This window comes from Corapipo altera, unplaced genomic scaffold, assembly GCF_003945725.1.
Source record: "Corapipo altera isolate COAL_440 unplaced genomic scaffold, ASM394572v1 47, whole genome shotgun sequence".
NCBI classification, from domain to species: domain Eukaryota; kingdom Metazoa; phylum Chordata; class Aves; order Passeriformes; family Pipridae; genus Corapipo; species Corapipo altera.
Window position 1 is genome coordinate 6,058,201 of NW_020884897.1, and position 18,899 is coordinate 6,077,099.

At 38.4% G+C, this 18,899-nt stretch overlaps 1 protein-coding gene and 1 long non-coding RNA gene across 6 annotated transcripts in view; one reads left to right on the plus strand and one right to left on the minus strand.

Moving 5' to 3' along the window:
- Positions 1 to 18,899, plus strand: part of DIP2C (disco interacting protein 2 homolog C) — a 310,777-nt gene that overhangs the window by 146,635 nt on the left and 145,243 nt on the right. The window lies entirely within an intron of this gene.
- LOC113949654 lies at positions 2,956 to 3,926 on the minus strand. Its single transcript, XR_003528494.1, has 2 exons — positions 3,684 to 3,926; positions 2,956 to 3,243 (listed from the first exon to the last, which is right to left on the minus strand). It is a non-coding gene; the product is annotated as an uncharacterized LOC113949654 (long non-coding RNA).

The following is an 18,899-nucleotide window of genomic DNA, read 5'->3' on the forward strand; positions in this document are numbered from 1 at the left end:
AATCTCATTACCTGCAGTGTCAACCAAAGGAAGCTTTGAATTGCTTGTCTTTTAAATTAGTATCCTGCAGCTTCAAGAGTATGTTCATGTATAGAATGAACATACTTGCTAGTTTAGGTTGCAGATATAATGTGTGATTTGTATTTTATTTAATTTATATTGTCCTTCATTTGCCAAAAATACTCATGCTTTATGCTTTATATGCATAAAAACAAATCACAAATGTATCAGGAATTCCTGTGCCCAATTCATATGATTTGCCTACTTGCTTAGTGAAACAACTGTGCCCAAAATGACATGAATAGCCACAGATCCCTTGAACTTCCCACTTCTTGGGAGACTGAAAGATTGAATTACATCATCTCCAAGGAAAGGGGAGAAATTATTCCCTCATGGAGAAAACCTAGAGAAAACAGACTGCTGTTTGTTCCTGCTCCTTCTTAAACTGTGTCCTGGCAGTTTGATCAGTGTCCACATAACCACAGGACTTTTTTTTTTCACCATTGACCTCACACATTCTGACTGATAAGGAGAGATGATGGAAGAGGCCCCAGGTGACAACCTTCTCTTGCGCTCCAAACAATACCTGAAATCCACTTAGCAGTGATTCAGCTGGTATCTACTGGGGGCTGTAGGCTTCTCAGTGAGACTCCCTGGTTGATGGTAGTTGATCTTTATCCATTTTAAGGAGAATACGAGCCACCACTCCTACGGGAAACCATCGTATCACCATTTATCTGCTATTCATGATTATCTAGAAATCTGTGATATCTCCTAAAGGGAACATGTATTCATAGACTTTCAATATACAGAAGTGTTTCAGCAGCTCTGTTCACCCTCACTAACTCCCTGATACATCCTCAGTAAGGTGAGGTGACAACCACTAAGTGCAATGCTGGATGGGGCTCACCATGAATTTATACGATGTTGTAGGGATGAGGTTTTCCGTTCTCTCCTAATGATTTTGGCTTCTGGTTATTTCCAATTGCATTTCATAGGCTTAATCCAAATAATTCACACATTTTTCTTTTCTTGCATTGCAGTAGGTACATTATTATGTAAAAGAGAGGAAGAGAGATGATTTTTCGTGTTGTTTTAATGTTCTTTTGCCTGACTGTGATGTTTACCACAGCTCAGTATTTAACATTACTCTCTATGGTGGAGGCGTTTGAATGCAACCTCTTGGGACAGAGGGGAAAAGAAAGAGAGAGAAAGGACAGGTCCTTTCTTCTTCTCTTCAGAGAAGACATGAATCTCTATCATGAATGAATTTGCTCCTGTAGCTTTTGCTGCACAAAAACACAAGTGAACTAGTAATGATATGCAACTAACCTTGCCAGGACTACAGAAGAGGATTGTCAGATATTAATCAAAACGACCATGTAGATTTTAAAGATAATCAGTGAGGCCCAAGGAATCATCAGCCTCTATACTTAAAGAGATGTACAGTCTCAGTCCAGCCAAAGTGAAGGTGTTTTTTAAGCCACCTTTTTTGCACATCTGGAATAAGCTGTTAACCTAGCCTGGTGACTTATGAAAGCAAGAAAAGGGGAATAAATACAGAATCTATTTAATCATCAGAAGGGAAGAAAAACATCATGTTCTTAAGAATTTTCTACCTTTTTTTAAAGGGCAGTGTAATATTATGGGTAATAAACTACCTGGAGATCTGCATTCAGTTTTCATCACTGCCATGGGCTGCCTACATGACTTTTGGCAAGTCACACTTATTTTATTTCTTCGTGTACTAAAATAAGTATAACAAAGGGATTTTGTACCATGATGCTGTTGATAATCACTCATTACTTTATGTGGAAACATTTGCAATGGGATATTGCCACTGTCTTATACAGAACAGCAATAAAATGATCCTGCACAGTGGCCTCAAAGTGAAGGAGCTACTGCATATCAAACACTCCATCTGAATGGTAGGTGAGTGGATGCATGTGTGGAGCCTTTGATTTCCAGGGCTTTTTCAATATTGGGTGGTATGTGCTTTGAGAAACAATTTCATCAAAGCTCCATCCTGTACCACATAGCAGGACCTATATATGCATGCAAATCCAAAACAGGGCAAATACTTTCTGTGTTAGTTGCTTTAGGAATGCAAAATCTCAGACTGTTTCTTCGTAAAATTGTCCTTCTGTGGTGTTGCTTTCTTTCTGAAATAAATATATGTAATTATTTGTAGTGTAGTTCCCTCCTTAAAGAATGCTTTTTTTTTTTTTTTCCCTGAATTTCCCTCTTCTTTTTCTGAAGCAACTAAAAGAACTTTCTGTTGATGGTTGATTTGCCATCAGTTACCTGTGATTGGATGCCAGAGAGTTTGGGGGTAAATCATCTTCCTTGTTTTTCTTCTTATGAGATAAAATTGTGATGATAACATGCCAAAGCCTTCTGCACCAATTACCAAGAGTTTCATACATGGGTTTGTGAAGTATGTGGAAATATATTTTCATTACTTAGTGTTTCATTTACTTTATCCTATGTTTAGTAAATGCATCTATCTTAAATGCTGAATGGAAAGTGGACAAAACACTTCTGTTAGGAAATGTGGGAGGGGAAGTTTGAGCTGTTCCCTTGTGATACTGTGTGGTAAAATTCAGGGTATAAATCTCAGTATTCACTCTGGAACTGGAATTAGAATGCAGTAGTAGTTTCTGGTTTTTAGAAAGAATAACATAAAATTGTATAGAGAGATTTACACAGGAAAACTCATTCACATCACAAAATTAAGTCACATTTTCCAAGCATTTGAGAATTATTTCTGTGGGAGCAAATTACAGATGCAAGTAACTACACAACAGTATTCAGAAAGCTGAGCTTTCAGAGGCCTTTTTTTTTGGAGTCCATACTGGGATTGCTGCTTGTAAGAAACAGAGACTGTGGCTGAAAGAAGAGGAAATGTAATACTAAATTAGGTTTGTATAAATGAGAACACAGGCAGCCTGCATGTTGTCCAATGTAACATTGCTTTGCAACCTCTTGAATTTTCATGAACAAAGAGGAAAAGTGTTGTTTGCTGAGGTTCATAATCTGCAATCCATCTCCTTTGCTCTCCTGAACTCTCTACCCATGCAGCTCATTTTTATCAGCCAAAACCAAAGACTTCATCCTGTGTCTTGACCCTTGTTTCTTGTGTTTAAGAAGGGAGCAGTAGCAGAGTTCTGCTCTTAATGTCTTAATGTCTCAGCAGGGCCCAGAGTACAGTGGGAGTAGTCTGAAGATTTTCTGCCTGTAGAGCTAAAAGAGATCAGGTTGATGTTAAAAGGAGGAACTCTAGATATTTCAAATGCCATTTGGGTTCCAAGATTACATCTAGGTCCCCCATTGTCCCACCTTCCCTCCCTTTTCTAGAACACAAGGTAGTTTTGCTCCATTTTTAAGTTTAGTATGACTCTATATTTTAGACTTGCTCAATGTCTGACAGCTGTACCAGAGACTTTCCATTATTATTTTACTTATTTCCAGTTATTATAAGTAATATATGAATTGGTTATGTATTTATATACTTCTTATTTAAATAAATATACAATGAAAAAGAATATAATCTATTATTCTATTACTTTCCATACCCATCATGTAGCCAGTGCAGCCCATAGCTTTGCAGGAGGCTTAAGTTTTACCAGATTCTGTTACTCCTGTGTTGGCAGGGTAGCCGGGTATTTAAGTAGCCTGCTTACCCGAGGATGTTTCTAGGATTTACCAGGTAGATTTGCTGGAAACTGTACAAACACACTTGATGGGAGCAATGCCTGGTGAATCCATTGCTGAAGATCCACCAGTGGATTAGCCATGCCCTGCAGTAAGGGGAGAGAACAGCCAAAGTTCCTGCTTTAGGAGGCCAAATGAAGGGGAGTATAAGTCACAGGGCAGTCAGGTTGCTGAGGTTCAGCCCTGTGTAAAAACCTTGTGGTTGAAAGCTGTACTTGCCTACACATTTGGATGTGGAAGTCCACCTTCTGTGTTGTCATAGTAATATCTGTGGGATCCAGGAAGGCTCCAGCAGTGACATGGCAAATTCTTAGATAAAAGCCAGCAGTGCCATTTTCTGTAGGACAAAAGAGATAAGGTCAAGAAGGGAGGACTCTGTAAAGTTGTGGGTGGTATAGTTGTAAAGAAAGTGCATTGAATTTACTCTGATGGGAAAGAGAATTCACAAAATGACAAGGAAAGTATCAAACAACATTTTGGATGAGGAAAGGCAGTAGTGAGGTTCAGACAGATCTGTGGTGAACAAAATTGCCAAACTGAATTTCAGGGAGGCATGTTTGCATTTTATGTATTTCAACCAAGGCCTGTGTCCCACTCTGTAATCTTCAGTTGTAGCATTAAATACTTTGGCTGCATTAGGGCAGTGATTTCCCTTGGGAAATGAAGAATACCTTGCTGTATCCACTACTAATCATGCATAGCAAGCATCCTTAATATCTCACGTATTTCCTAGTTGGTGTCCTCCTGGTCTGCTATGAAAGAAATTAAGTAAGCCTCTTGATATGCTCTGGGAGTGGGAAGGAAGCAAGTGCTGCTGCAGTACATCTGATATTCCCTGCATGTACAAGCAGAAGTGAATCGTGGCCTTGGTGCACCTGGAAGAAACACGGGCTTGTCTTTTGTTATGGCCATGGCGAAGGTCATTCATCTATCACATGGAAAAAAGGTTGTGATTGCTCTCCAGTGACTTCATTGATATGGTAAAAATGAATCCAATCACCTTTTTGATTAGCTGACCAAAAGACAAATAAGCTGAGCTGCTTTTTTCTCCCCGTAATTTCTTCATACATATGTATGCAGAGTGTAACTTCTGAAATAAAGCATTAATGCAGTGCCTGACTTTGCAAAAACTTGTGATTTTTAAAGGGGCTGTCTGACATACAGCTTGAAGAGGTTAAAGAGTAAAAATGTATACACAGCTTGATTTATAAAATTCAGGGCGAGTGTTTTTTCGTAGTGGAGGTACAAATGCGCTGTTTGTTATTATGCATTATTTATATTCCAATGGTGCTTAGAAGCTGCAGAGAAAAGTGCTCTTCCAGGCTCTGTGGGCCCTAATATGGCTCCAGTAATGCACCTGAAACTACAGAACAGGTCAGCACTACACAGTGATGGTTTCTGAGTCTGAAGAAGTCAGTTTTGTGAATTAATATAACGTAGAAGACATTCCAGTGTTTGTTCCTAGGAGCTGTTAGCTTTACAGAAGCTCTTTTGGCAGATGGGAACTTAACCTAATAAAACCAATTGTAGTCAGTATATATTTTTCTTTAAATTTGGACTTGTATCCTGATTGTTCGTGCTCCTTCCCTTACTCAACTATTACCAGCAGTGGCCCATAAGTAAAGAAACCTACAGAGCCACTCCTGAATTAGTGCAGCTTTTTCTAAGCATCTGCCAGTCTTACCTGGACATGCCTGCAGTACATATATGCTCTTGTATTTCAAACTCTTGCAGAATTTATGAGTCCAAAGAGTTAGTGATTTTATATTGTATCATAATTTTGTGCAAAAGGAGTATCAGAAACCTTTACATAAGGCAAATACTTAAATACCAGTGCAAATGCAAGTTGAAAAATAAAGGACTTTAGAGATTTCAGGAATTTATTCCTCCAGGTTACAGATTTCACACATATATGTATAATTTCAAAGAAATAAAGAAGAGGTATTTAGAAGTATTTATACATTACTGCTACCTTAACCACTTTTTGGAGAGAAGTTACGGGGAAGGGGTTAGTCAGAGTGTGGCGCATGCAATGTTATTTTTCTTGTTGAAAGATTTGGAACAGAATCCTAACAAGAAACAAGTGGAAAAAGGATTCTTTTATTAACTACAGTCTTCATTCTAACTTGAAGGAAGGAAAAATATGTCTTTGACTTAATAATCTCTTCAACCCTCTTATTCTCCTGGGTTTACTATTTTCAAATAAAATAGGCTTAGCCTGAAGTGGATGTTCAAACCTTTCTGCTTCAATCCAGAGAGCATTTTGGAGTAGCATATTGTTTAGCTGGAAAGATCCAAAGAAGTCATACTGTCCAGAAGAAAATGTGGGTTTTACAGCAGTAAGTAACTAGGCAGCCAAGGAAAAAAGAGAGGAAATATAAAGCAGAAAAAACCCAACCAATCAGCAGAAAAACTCATTCCTAATGACAACATAATGATTGATGGTACTAAAATTGCAAAGCATTATAAGGAAAGCTTTTAGTAACACAGAAGTATATGTAATATAGAAATAAATATTGTATATAATATTTTAATTTTTTTTTTTGGATGTATGAAATACTCCAAACATGTTCTGTGCGGGATAAATGTGTCAGGGTGAATAATTTTTATTTTTCTTTCAAACCTCTGACCTTGGACCACTTGAGTTTAAACCTTACTGTAAAATCAGATCTGTCAAATTTCCTCAGTTTAATGTAGCTAATCTCTGCTTTTGGGAGCTGTTAATATGTTGTAAAAACTTACTCTGGGATAAAAGTTTGTGTTCAAGAGGTTTTTTAAGTGGAAACAGTTGGGTTGGAAGAGAGAGAGGTGAACATGTATTGGTAGCTGGGGTACGTGGACAGTGCTGCACGGGACTGGCAGCTGGGATTCTTGGACTGGGAGCATTGGGAAGCCCAGTGTTGGAGTATGATCCAAGTGTTTCTCCCTTCGCTACCCACTGTCTTGCCTTACCCATGGGTGAACTGGCTGTGACTGTGGTAGCGGGGCAAGAATGATGAACGGCATGGAAAAAACCTGTTTCCAAAGAGTCTAAAAAATCTGGAATTAATAACCTTGCAAGGAGCCAAATGAGAGGGAACTGACAAAAGTGTGTTAAATAATGAACGCTACAGAGAAGGTATGTCATGAACTTTTCATGGCAGAGGGTAGGGAGATATTTAATTAACTTAGAAGTTGGCAAATTCACACTGAGTGTAATTACATTGTGGAATTAATTCTTCATTGAAACTTATTGAGGCCAAGACTTCAGCCAAGACTTCAGCAAGGTTCAAAACAAGATTCCAGTTTTCTTTGGGAGGCAAAAAGTACTCTGAACTGTGGCAGTGGTTTTTTGCAATGTCACACTCTGAGGTTTAGGTCAATCTCTAAGAGCTTTTCATCTAATGACACTATGAGGAGAAGAAGGATAGATTATTTACATTTTCTGTTTCCAACTTTTTACCTTACTATGTCCTTTAAGTGACTGTATGTGCTGAAAGACAAGAAAGAGCATTGGAAGGGATCTGGTGTGACCCTTCCTCTGTTTCTGACACTGGGTGGGATCCAGTGTGATCATTCCTGTGTGTTTCTTACATTCTTCCAACCATAAAAATTAATAATTACCTCTTCAGACATCCAAAGCATGATGTTATTAGAGAACTGGCAAAAGCCATTAGTTGTCTTTAGGAAGACACAAAGATGCTGTATCTTTCCATCTTACATGTACAGGTTTTCAGGTGTCAGCCTCAGCCATGGAAAGCCTTTAGCTGAACTTAGCTGATCCAGGATGATGTTAGGATGAGCAGTACCTGAGATTGCAGATGAGTAATAAATGTAAATCAAAAAAAGCTGATAAGCCTTGTGAGCATTAAACAGCAAAGGGGTGAATAAAGACCCTTGCAGTTCAACTCTAAGGTCAGCAGGTCCAAGTGAGGCTGGCCAAGTGGTCAGGTAGTACGTGGACACCCAGTCATGGACACCCAAGACCTGAAAGCAGAGCCAGGTAGCTGATTATTTGCAAGGCAGAAATGAATGAAGATAAGAATGAAGATCACTGAAAATGTGATTCTGGCACAGCATTACAGTATCAGAGTCCACTGGAAAGAAAAGATGAATGACTAAAATATCAAGTCTGGGTAAGAAGTAAGCAGTAGAAAATTAAAGCATGGTTTGTGCCTTGTGTGTCAGGTTTATCAAGTCATTTCTTAAGTATAACTTGGTCCACCAGCTCTGACTGATGTTTTCCTCTGCTGATGTGCACTTACAGTCAGAGGCAGTCTGTTTGATATGTGGATTTGCTTGTATAGGACAGCAAGCAAAGGTACACCTTCAGCTGATACTTCTTCTGTGACTTCATTGGGTTTAAGTGGACAGTTGTCCACCCAAGCTGGGCACTCAGACCAGCAGCATTTTGGGGGCCAATCAGATGTCTGAGGACACAGCTGCAGGACCGAGGATCTTGGGTCGCAGTGTACAAGGTCGAAGGCTGATAGCTGGTGTGTGTATGCTGGTCACATGCATTTCCCTCCAAAACAATCTATGTGTATGTGCTCTCTGAATTATGCTGAAAAGTCAGTATTTTATGGATATTTACAAGAGGTTGTAAATCCTACCTTAATTCCTGATTTCTTAATTTCTTAAAATATGGCTACCTTCCCAGGCTCTGCTGGTCTCATTTCCCAGCTAGGACTTAATAACAGAGTATTAAATGAGGTCTCTTGTTGCTTTTCTGCATGTTAAGTAATCTTTATTGGCACTTCTAAAGTATAGCTTTATTATAAATGTAAAGGCAAATGGATTGCTGGGTTTTGTAAGGTGTGTTATTGTGTTCCTTTGGTCCTCAGACTGGAATGTTTCCTGATTTACCTACTGATCCACAAAATGAAGTAAGCCACAAAGGGGAGTTGCTGCAAAACAGTGAATCAACAAATATTTGTGATAATAATTAGTTAGCTGTCGCCTCGTGACAATTGAAGAACAAGAGCAGAAGAGTATCTGTTCTGACATACTGGCACAAACAGTCATTCATGGGTTTTCTCAAAAACTTGTACTTCTAAACCACCAGCCAAACTCAAGTGCTGAAATTTGTCATCATGGGAAATGACCTTTGCTAACACCTGCCTGTTAGAAAGGCATTGCTGGTTTTGGCTTCTACTGCAGGTGAAAATGAGCCCTACTCAGTAAAATTTTGCTTGCTTTTATTTTATTAAGTATAGTTATGATTTAATTCCAGATTCTTTTTGAAAAGTATTCTATCTTACAGGAAAGAATGAAACAAAGACGTGAAATCAGTAGCTTCTTTTGGGTTGAAATACTTTATTATTTTTGAAATCTGAGAAAAAAGGCTACAGAAATCACAGAATAACCTCATTAACGTATGAAATAAATCATGAACTCAGAACTGAGGAAGAAAAGAAAATGTTTGCACATCTGGCTTACCACAGCAAATTTCCATATCTTGATCAAGAGTAGTTGTAAGCTGGAAATGGAGAAAAATAAGAAGAATGAGAGTATGGAGATCTGATTTTCCAGCTGCATGGAAGTGTGTGCCTCAAACCTAGCAGCAACTTGCAGATTTCCAACTGCCATATTTCACAGGCACTGGAGGGTAATGCCTCCTATGAGAACAGCTGCTTTGTGCTAACATCAGTATGAGCTGTCACATTAGGTCTGTAATAATGTCACAGACCTTTAGGAGCCTTCAGAGGTGCTACAGCAGGGAAAAAATGGAATTGTCAAATATTGTGAAACCTGTGCAGAACAGGGGCATTGATTGTGTCTTGAGGTAATTGAAGATATGCAACTATTTTTCCTTTCAAGTTGTTTTGCAGACTTTAGAGAGTAGGATCTGAGTCAGCCTTTGGGTAATAGGAGTCCTTGAGTCAAAAGGATGCATATTTCCAGTGCTTCGTAAACACTTTGCCCACATAACAGGAGAACAGCAAGATGCTTTTTGGGCTTTTCTGTTACTTGGAATTGAGTTGAGTAGTCAGATGATGTTAATTCATCTTGCTGTTTGAGGTCCTTGTGGAACAAAGTGGAAAAATGACATGAATACATCTTAGGTTATTTCTTTTAAAAGTGGAATTTCATTACTTTGGTTCACGTGGAAATATGTTAGTGACAGTTTTCAAATGTAGTTTTTTACGCAGAAAAGATGAAGTGATCTGTGTATCTTATTAACAAGTATTGCAGTTCATGTATTGCAAAGACCTTTAAATAGCTGCTCGTTTTGTTGTATCTGGCTGTTGGATCAAATATGCTGTCAACAAAATGTATTTTAACATATCAGCCTAAATTGCATTTGCAGGCTGTAAAATAAGGATTAATTTTTTGATTTCTTGAGACCAGAGACAGATTTCATTTACTCTGCATTACCGGGACAGGCTGATTCTAATGTTTATATTTGGAGGAAGATCAATTTGCTCTGTATACATCTTCTTTAGTTTTCAGGTTAAAAATCTGAACTGAGTTTTCTTTGAATTGCAAATTAATTGCAGTGAGTGTTTAGCTTTCTCGTGTTAGTAGGAAAATAAATACTTCCAGGAACTGTGCAGTTTGTGAAGCCTTTATCTTTTTAGAAACAGTTTGGGTAGTGTTTATTATATATTAATAACAACGGAAGAAAAATTTGCTGAAATAGGCAACTAGATAATATCAGTGCTGGAATGTTAAAAACAAAAATGAAAGACAGGGAGGTAAATTTAAACTTGATAAAACACAACGTGAATTATCTTTGATAGTTGGTATATGAGGCTGGCCTAATCTCTTCCTTTATTAAGGTAGTTTACTTTTTTTTAGACAAATGAAATTTGTCTATCGGGGGCCAAGAAAGCCCGTGATATAGGGTTAAATGAAAAAGAATTATTTCAAGTTGAAAAGATGCAGATTTGTGAAAAAATATCAAAAAGGGTAAAGAGGATACTATAACAGCTTGGAATAAAAAAGAAGGGCTATAGCTGAATTTAGTTCCAAATGAAACTCAATTCTTTCCTGAGAATGTTTGGCATGCTCTTCTCTAGTACGGGGAACTGGAGTCAGTGACCCAGAAGCTGCCACGTACTTGTCTGACACCTTTTAAGACCTCCTGAAGGATAAGGTTAGTAAAATGGGAGGTCAGTCTTTCTTCAAATGAAAGTGAGAAGTGAGATTTATGAATAAAAATACAGTCTTTCCCTCCACAGTGCTTCTTCAGGGGAGGCATCACTTTCAGGTTGCTCTGTTTATTCTGCAAACAGCCTCTGTGATCTGTTTGCCACTGACTTTCAGTGGGACAGAAGTAAAATTCATCTGATCTACTTTGGAGCTGGTGTCTACTGTGCTAAAGTGAAATCTGAGGTTCAAAATTATGAACAGATTTTCTTGGAAAGACAGCATCAGTATGTATGTACTGCTGTGTCTAGCAGTAATAGCAGAATTACTTTTCAACTGTGTGAGAGATGGAAGAAGAGTAACACAATTTTCTACCTGTTTTGGGTTATTTGGACTGTGGGAAATGGGTCAGAGAATGTTGATTAGATTCATAAAATGTACCTGAATGCAACCTCTTGCTGTGTGCAAGTTGCAAGTGCTCTTCTACTTAGTGAAACTTGTGTTCCCAGGTAAAATAACAAAGGTCCAGTCCACTGCAGCCATCTTAGCAAGAACATAATTCAAAGCCAAGAAGAAATGCTGTAGAAAGAGGTGTGGGGTTTTTTAAATTTATGTGATTTATTCAATGCTTTGCACCATCTCCAGCCTGTCTCACAAAATAAAACTGAAGCAGATGCCTTCATGTATAAGAGCACATGTAAGAGCATGTAAAACTAAGCTTCCTTTCTCCTCCAGATGAGATCTAAAGCAACATCTCACCTCTTAAGTAAATCCATCGATAACCATCTTTTCCATGGGCATTCTAAGAAGGGAACTCTAAATGAAGTAGTTTTATTTTGCACAGAATAGTTAAAAATCTGCTGAGACAGAGAGGATGTGAGTAACTACTCAATGTTGTTGGTAGAGCGCTCATCACTCACTTTGATCTGCTGTTCTTGCACAGCAGGATGTTGGACTGGGTGTCTGAGGAGGTCGTTCCCTTTTGGATGCTTTTAAGATGAATATGTTCCATACTTTAGGGTTTGGGGTTTTTTTGAAGGAAATGAGTTATTTTACTCTTGTTGGAAAGCTTGAAAAAAGAACTGGAGTTACTGGAGACTGGAATGGAGGTAACAGAGATGCGGGTTAGGTTGCTGGGAGACTTGTAAGAATTTGGAGATGCCTAGAGGTGTCACATAGCATGGTTCACATTATTTAGCCGTGGGCACTTTCAACTTGTGATAGGGTTGGGTCTCAGCTGTTGGAAATAGGAAAGCAGGTGATGGGTATATCAGGCATTAGTGATTTTGTGATCGAGGGCTTTGAATTGAAAGTAGTAGGAAATAACATGTACTGGATTTAGTAGTTAAGCATCATAATTTAAAGGAAAAAATGTGAGTATTGTCATGGAAGACATTTATGTTCCCTTCATAAAGAATTACTTTTTTTTTTTTAATTCTTCAAAGTCTTATGTGTCATGTAAGAAAACATGGTGTACTGAAATTGTAAAAACCAGATTATTGAGCTCAGTGTTCTCCCAAGTGTTACATTTTTAAAGACATTATGGTCACTCAGCATAGTTGTCATGGTAATTCAAGTCCCTGTTCACAACTACTTAAAACTCCTCAATATTCTTCCACAACCATTAGTGGCCTTCTAATTGTGTGAAAAGGAGTATTCCTGCTTTAGTTTCTTCATGGTAGTTAAGAAATCTGGGCTTTTCTGTCTTTGCATCCAGCTATCAAAGTATGTGGAAATTTGCATTTGCATGAAGAGTTGTTTTTTTTTTTTCTCCTCAGAAGAGGTTCTATTTTTACAAAAACTGTGGGAAGAGATTTGGACATTTTGGCATTCTAATACTACAGTACAACTGCTCTAAATACCTATTTTTAAAATCAGCGTAATGTCTTTAACCCACATTAGGGTAAAATAACATTATTTAAGATATTTTAGATAGAGTCACTTCTATTATTGACTAGCATAACTAATATCAAATACCAAAGCTTTATGGTGAACCCAAGTCTAAAGGGAGAATACTTCAATGTATCAGGGAAATGCCATTCTTTTATTTTTTTCCCAGTATATGAAAATAGGAGTTCCAGATTTCTGTTCTGAATTGAAATTTGGGAAGAGATCTGCAGTCATACTGTGGTGCATCCAAATACTGAAAACAAAATTACAGATGAAGGATTTAGAAATCTGTTGATTTTTGGAAGATTTGCATTCTCTTCCAGGAAGATTAATCCATTTGGACTTTTTAGTTAAACTTAGTAATGTCCAAAGTAGTGAAAAAATGGTTAAAAGGTTTCAAAGAGTAGAGTTATTTTCATAGGGTGCTTCCTAGAGAAGTGGCAAAAATAAGAAATATCTGTAATAATGAATTTTATCATTTTACTTAGACATTACAGGTTTTTCCTTTTGGGAAGCCTGGGTATACTTTTCTACCCAGAGGAGAAAATATGCATACAGTCTGATTTGGATAATGTATTCTCAATTTTCTTTCATACATCTATTTTATATGTTCCTCCTTTAAGATTCCTCCTCCTCCTCTTGTATTTTTTTTCCAAGACATTTTCAGGGCTGTGAAAAAATCAGGACACAAATTTGCAGTACTCAGTGCAGCATTTATGGAAATGTCTGATTTGCTCTGAACTGTAAATTCTAAATAATGATAAGTGGAATTACTGCTATAATTATCTTTCTGTAGGGAACACTTCTAACTTGAAATATAAAGCCTGTCTATTAAATAACGTTTATCAGGAATGTTTCCTTAGGCATACTTTTCAGAATTGTATTTTATTTTTATCTTGAGCAAGATCTGACTCTGCACCGTTTTTGTTAGAGACAGGGAGAATAACTAGAACAGGCAAATGCCTCATAGGCAACAGGAAAGCCAGAGGAGAGATGAAAGATGAGCTTCCAGCAGCTGCAGAAAGGATATACACTTCAAGGGTGCCCCATAAGCCTTATAAAGCAATAAAGGAAGGAAAACAACATTATGAAGGGTCCTAACAGTCATAAAATTCCAAAAATGGCAAGGATTGCTTTCATTATATAAAGTGTTCGTTAAAGCTTTAAATAATGAAATAAACTCTTGACACTGAGAATGGAAACCTTCACCGTTCAACCGGCCTCTGTTTACTTTACAATAATCCAGGCCATAAAAGTAGTGCCACACGAATTCCCCTTTCTGGGGGAGCTCCGGGATGCCCAGGGACCACACAGTTCTCTGGCTTCAAAGGAGCGGGGTCTCCAGCAGCACGCCCGGCTCCTGGCTCGCTGCCACGCCGCTGGCAGCCAGCGCTGCTCCTCAGCCCGGCCAAACCAGAGAAAGTCTGAGTCAGAAAATCCCTGGGATTGTTTTAATTGGCTTAAATTAGGTGTTGCGGGGTTCCTTTTTGGGCAGGGCTTTTTTTTTGTTTTTTTTTTTCTTTCTTTTGAAGCCCAGGAGTAATTTTGGGTATTGGAAAAATGTGCTGAAGACTTCGGGACCAGAAAATAGTGGGAAAACTCATTAAGGGGGTCTTCTGGGATTGAAGGTGGAGATACTCAAAAATGTCTCCTATATAGAATCATTTATTGCTCACATACTTTTTTAAAAATGTAGAATTTGAATTAAAACTAAGAACTGGTCAGGTTATACAGCATATATTTGATTTACCTATCAAAAGAATGGGAAGAAAATACTTACTTTGAACAGGAACATCTTCAAAATTCAGAAGACCTTGTATCTCTTATTTCAGCCATGTTAAAATAGTTTACCTTTTCTGTTAATAATATAATCTGTTCAAATATTTTCTCCTGAATTAGAACTCTCTTTAGAATATGTTATAAGCTTCCCCATGTGCACATGGAGCACTCTTCCTTATCAGTCACTGAAATTCAGCCATTTTGTGCTTTACTTGCAACAAACAGGAACAAAATGTATCCTTGGGGGGAAAAAAAAAGAATTCAGCTATAGGTGGGTAAAATTGTCATTGAAGCCTTTAAGCTACAGCACACTCCCCTTAAAGGCACTTGAGCAGTTCTGTAATTGATGGCACTGGTTGCAGTGAAAGTGTGGGATCCCATTAATTTTTCCACCCACTGCCATAGTTTACCATTTGTCTCTTCATCCTAGTTCTGAGTAGTTTTCTAAGCTGCTGCTGTGGTTAAACATAATTTTTAAAAGACATTGGAAAAGAAAATTACTTGTGATATATATTTTTGTTTTCTTGTACATGATACTTGAGATATAATTGTGCAGTTTTGATATCTCTATACTTGCAGAATCCAAAATGAAATCCTTTGTCTTATGGCATATTTTTGGGAGACCAGACAGGGAGACTGTCTGCATCATGAGTGGGAGAAGTAAATGACTCACAGTTCTCCTTATGAGAAGCTTTGTTTCATTGAAATCCCTCTTGCCAAGATGCTGACACTGAATTTGAGTCATCAGCAATAAACAAGTCGTACAGAAAATTGAATCTTTAGAGGGCAGAAAATCATGGGCAAAGCAAAGACACTCACCGGCGAGCTCTGTGTTAGTCTGTGCTTGAGAGGAGTTATTGATTGCATTATTTCCCATGGTGGATTTTTCCATAAGTGCTTTAAACTAATTCAAAGTCCCAGCCTGAAATTTCTTTTCAAAACATGCATGTGTAGTGAAAACTGCAGCATTGGTCAGGCTTCAAGATCACGGAATGCAAAATTGAGTTTTCACCACACTAATCAAGGTGATTTGGTCCCTGGTTTCGTCAAGAGCTTTTTACCTGTACTGCATCCTAAAGGGCTGAGATCAGTAAGAATTGTAGGCATCTTCCAGGAAGAAGGAAAGATTTGCTGAAATTTATCTTGCACTGGGTTTTGTTTAGGATTTGTTTCTCTTGTATTGTGCAATAATCTTGAATAAACGTACTTCATGTATCATGGGAAGAGTTCATCAGGACTGGACATGTTTGTTTTCAAGAAGTGATAATAGACCAGCTAATAGATACTTGAATTGAAAATGAAACTTTTGTACTATATCAACTGTTAGGAATTTTGCTTTCATGAAAATAGCACAGCACCTTATTTGTCTTGGTACCAGCGTTTCTAATCACTCTCAGCTTTTAAAGTGCAAATACTTTCAAGAAGGGTGGTAATGCACAGATATTTTTCATGTGGAAGTATTTTCACATTTAGTAACCTTCAACAAAACACTAGAAAGTCAATATTAATTACAAAATGTACCTTTTTTATTATTTTCATTTAAAGGTGTGATTCAGTGTAGGACATGACATATAAATGGATGGAGCTGACTCACGAAGGGGCCAGGAAAGGGGTGGGATAATGGGAATGACTTCAACATTTACAGGCATTTCTTACCCCTCAAAAGGTCTTGTACAACGTGGAGTATCCCAAGGGGCTCTCTGTTACCTTGCGCTCCATTCTTACTCATGACAAGTGTGTGTGCTGTGATTATGTTGCTCTGACTCACCTACCCCAGCTTTAGACCGTTGTCTTTGTAATGAGGCAAAAATCCAGCACTGTTGAAGGAAAGAGGAAAATCCAGTAAATTTTTCAAATAAAACGCAGGGTATAATGCAACCAGTAACAGTTGTGATGAGCACAGTCGAATGAACTTACATTACAGCACGGCTTTGCTAAATATAGCTGTGGAATACTTGTTGTCTGCGGGCGCTGGTGTCAGAGAGCATTGCCATCTGCAGCTTGGGAAGCTGCAGAAACAGGGGCACAAATCACAAATAAAAGAGATGACAGTAGGATTACAGACTGCCAGAGCCCCGGTCCTGTACTCCGCTTGACCGGGCAACCTTCGTCTGGATGGGCTGGATGGTCTTTCATTTGTGCTGTCCCTTTCATTGCAAAAGTGGCATTTTCCCTATCATGCCAGGAGAGATTCTGGAAGACTAGAAATAAGAAATGAGCTTGTTTTGGTGAAAGAGAGTCAGTGTGCTGCATGCCTGTTGTTCAGCAGTCCTTGACAACCGATTTTAAATATGGATGGGGAAAAAATCAGTGTAACCTTCGGACACAGTGCACCCCAGGGTATACACCTGTGGCCTCCCGTGGTGGAAACCTGTCAAATCACCAGTGGAGGTGAGGAGGAAAAGAGAACATGTCCAGGGGAAAAAAAGCTGGAGAGTGCTGATGTAAACAGCAGGCTAAGATCCTTGGGTGCAGTGAAGTGAATGCAGCCTGGGAGGGAGGGAGGGAGCGAGGAGGAGTGGGGGGGACTGGGGACCAGCTGTGGGATGAAGGTGAGAAGCAGCAGAGCTGGACAGAGCACTCAGAAGCAGAGCCAGGGCCAGGGGATGGGGCAAGAGCCATGGGAGGAGATAGGCAGACAGAGCAGAGGTCTGCAGGGAGCTGCTAAAGGGGGTGCTACCTTTCAGCTGCCTGACATTATGTGATGGTGTCTTGTCCCAGGGAGACCCATCCCCAGAGTGCCCTTTAGCCATGTGCTCCTTCTGCTCCTGCACATCCTTAATGCTGGAGTCTTTTCATCATCCCTTCATCCATGGTCTGGCCTTTTTGCTTTAACCCGCTGCCAACCTTGTCCCCTGCTCATTCCATCCTGCCTCCCTGAACTGTTTCTGTACAGCATGGCAGCTTGCCTTGAAAATGCCACACAAAAACAGGCAAAGGTGCCATGAGAAGAAAACTGTAGAATGATGCAACAAGGACATCTAAATTTGCAGGGGCTTTGGAGAGTGTGTTCTTGGGTAGAAAACCCAACTCATACTGTCTACTCAAAAAATGTTGTGAGTGAGACCCTTTTCCCTCTTAGACACTGATGGCTTTTCAAGAGGAGAAGAGTTAGTTAAAAACAGAAAGGTACCATAAATCCTCTCTTCTCAGGACAAGGAAGTATTGTTCTTGTAATCCTGTTGATATTCTCCAAAAGCCAAGCCTAAATTCAATATTGTACTGAGGAAGAACACGATCTAGGTGGACCTAAGTGAGACGGGGTTTGCTCCTCAGGTGATAGTTGTGAAATTATTGCATTCATTTCTAGGGGACGGAAGGACATAGACCAAAGATTTTAATATTGTGTTGAGAAAACTGAGTGAATGGTGATTTATGGTAAGAGCAGAGTTTAAGCTCACTTAACTTTTGGTGAGCTGTGTTTAATATATATTACGAGCTTGCACATTGAGTTCAATATAACTTTGAAATGCAATAGTTTAGCATATGTCGTAATAAAATTTTAATGATTAATGAGGTATTGTTTCTAATATGAAATTGATCTACCTGAAAAAATACAAGTAAGTAGGAGTACCATGAATCCTGACAAATAAAGCATAGTACTTCCCCAGACTGCATGATGCGGTTGACTTCCTTCCACCTCAAAATGGTGATAGTGATGCTACAATGGAAATTGTGGTGATTTTATACTTTGCTTTTGCTTGGTTTTTATGACTGGCTACCTGGGCAATGATGGACATGATTGTAGAAAGTTTAGTGATAATTCCAAATTAATTTGCTCTTTAATCCTGGAAGTTTAAATATTTTAATATTAAATTGTCTCAAAACTTTTTACTGGTGATCTTTTGGTGGAGTCAGTGGTCTGGGGAAGAAGTTACTATTGTTTCTGCTAAGAATGATTCTTTTATGGTGAACTTCAAAAGAGTGAGTCTGGATACCAATATGAATGAAAACTTATTATTGACAAGAGGTAATACTTGATTTTTATCTTTCCCACATTGATGTAAAAGAAATTACTTGTTCTCGTAATTTTTTACCATTAAGGACAATATAGGTTTAGAAACTAGTGAAAGAAACTTAGGGCAGGAATGGGTGCAGGTTGCATGAACAAAATCTGGAATGTATAGCTTGAGGTATCAATTTGCATAGGTATGTAATACCATGTGTGTGGAAGAGTAACCAATAGTTAAGCACCTGTTGTTAATAGTTTCATGTCTAAAACGGCATTACTAACTTGCACATAACACAGTGGATTCTCCTTAGGATATCTCTATTCTCCTTAAAGAGCAATAGTAAAATAAGAAAAAAAAATTTTTACTGAAATTAAGATATGTCTGGAATGCGTGAGAATTCGGTGTTGATGAACACGGGAAGTCAATAGTAATTTGTTTAGTAACAGTTTAAAAGTAAAAATGTTCATATTTTGTAATTTTCAAATAGAAGCA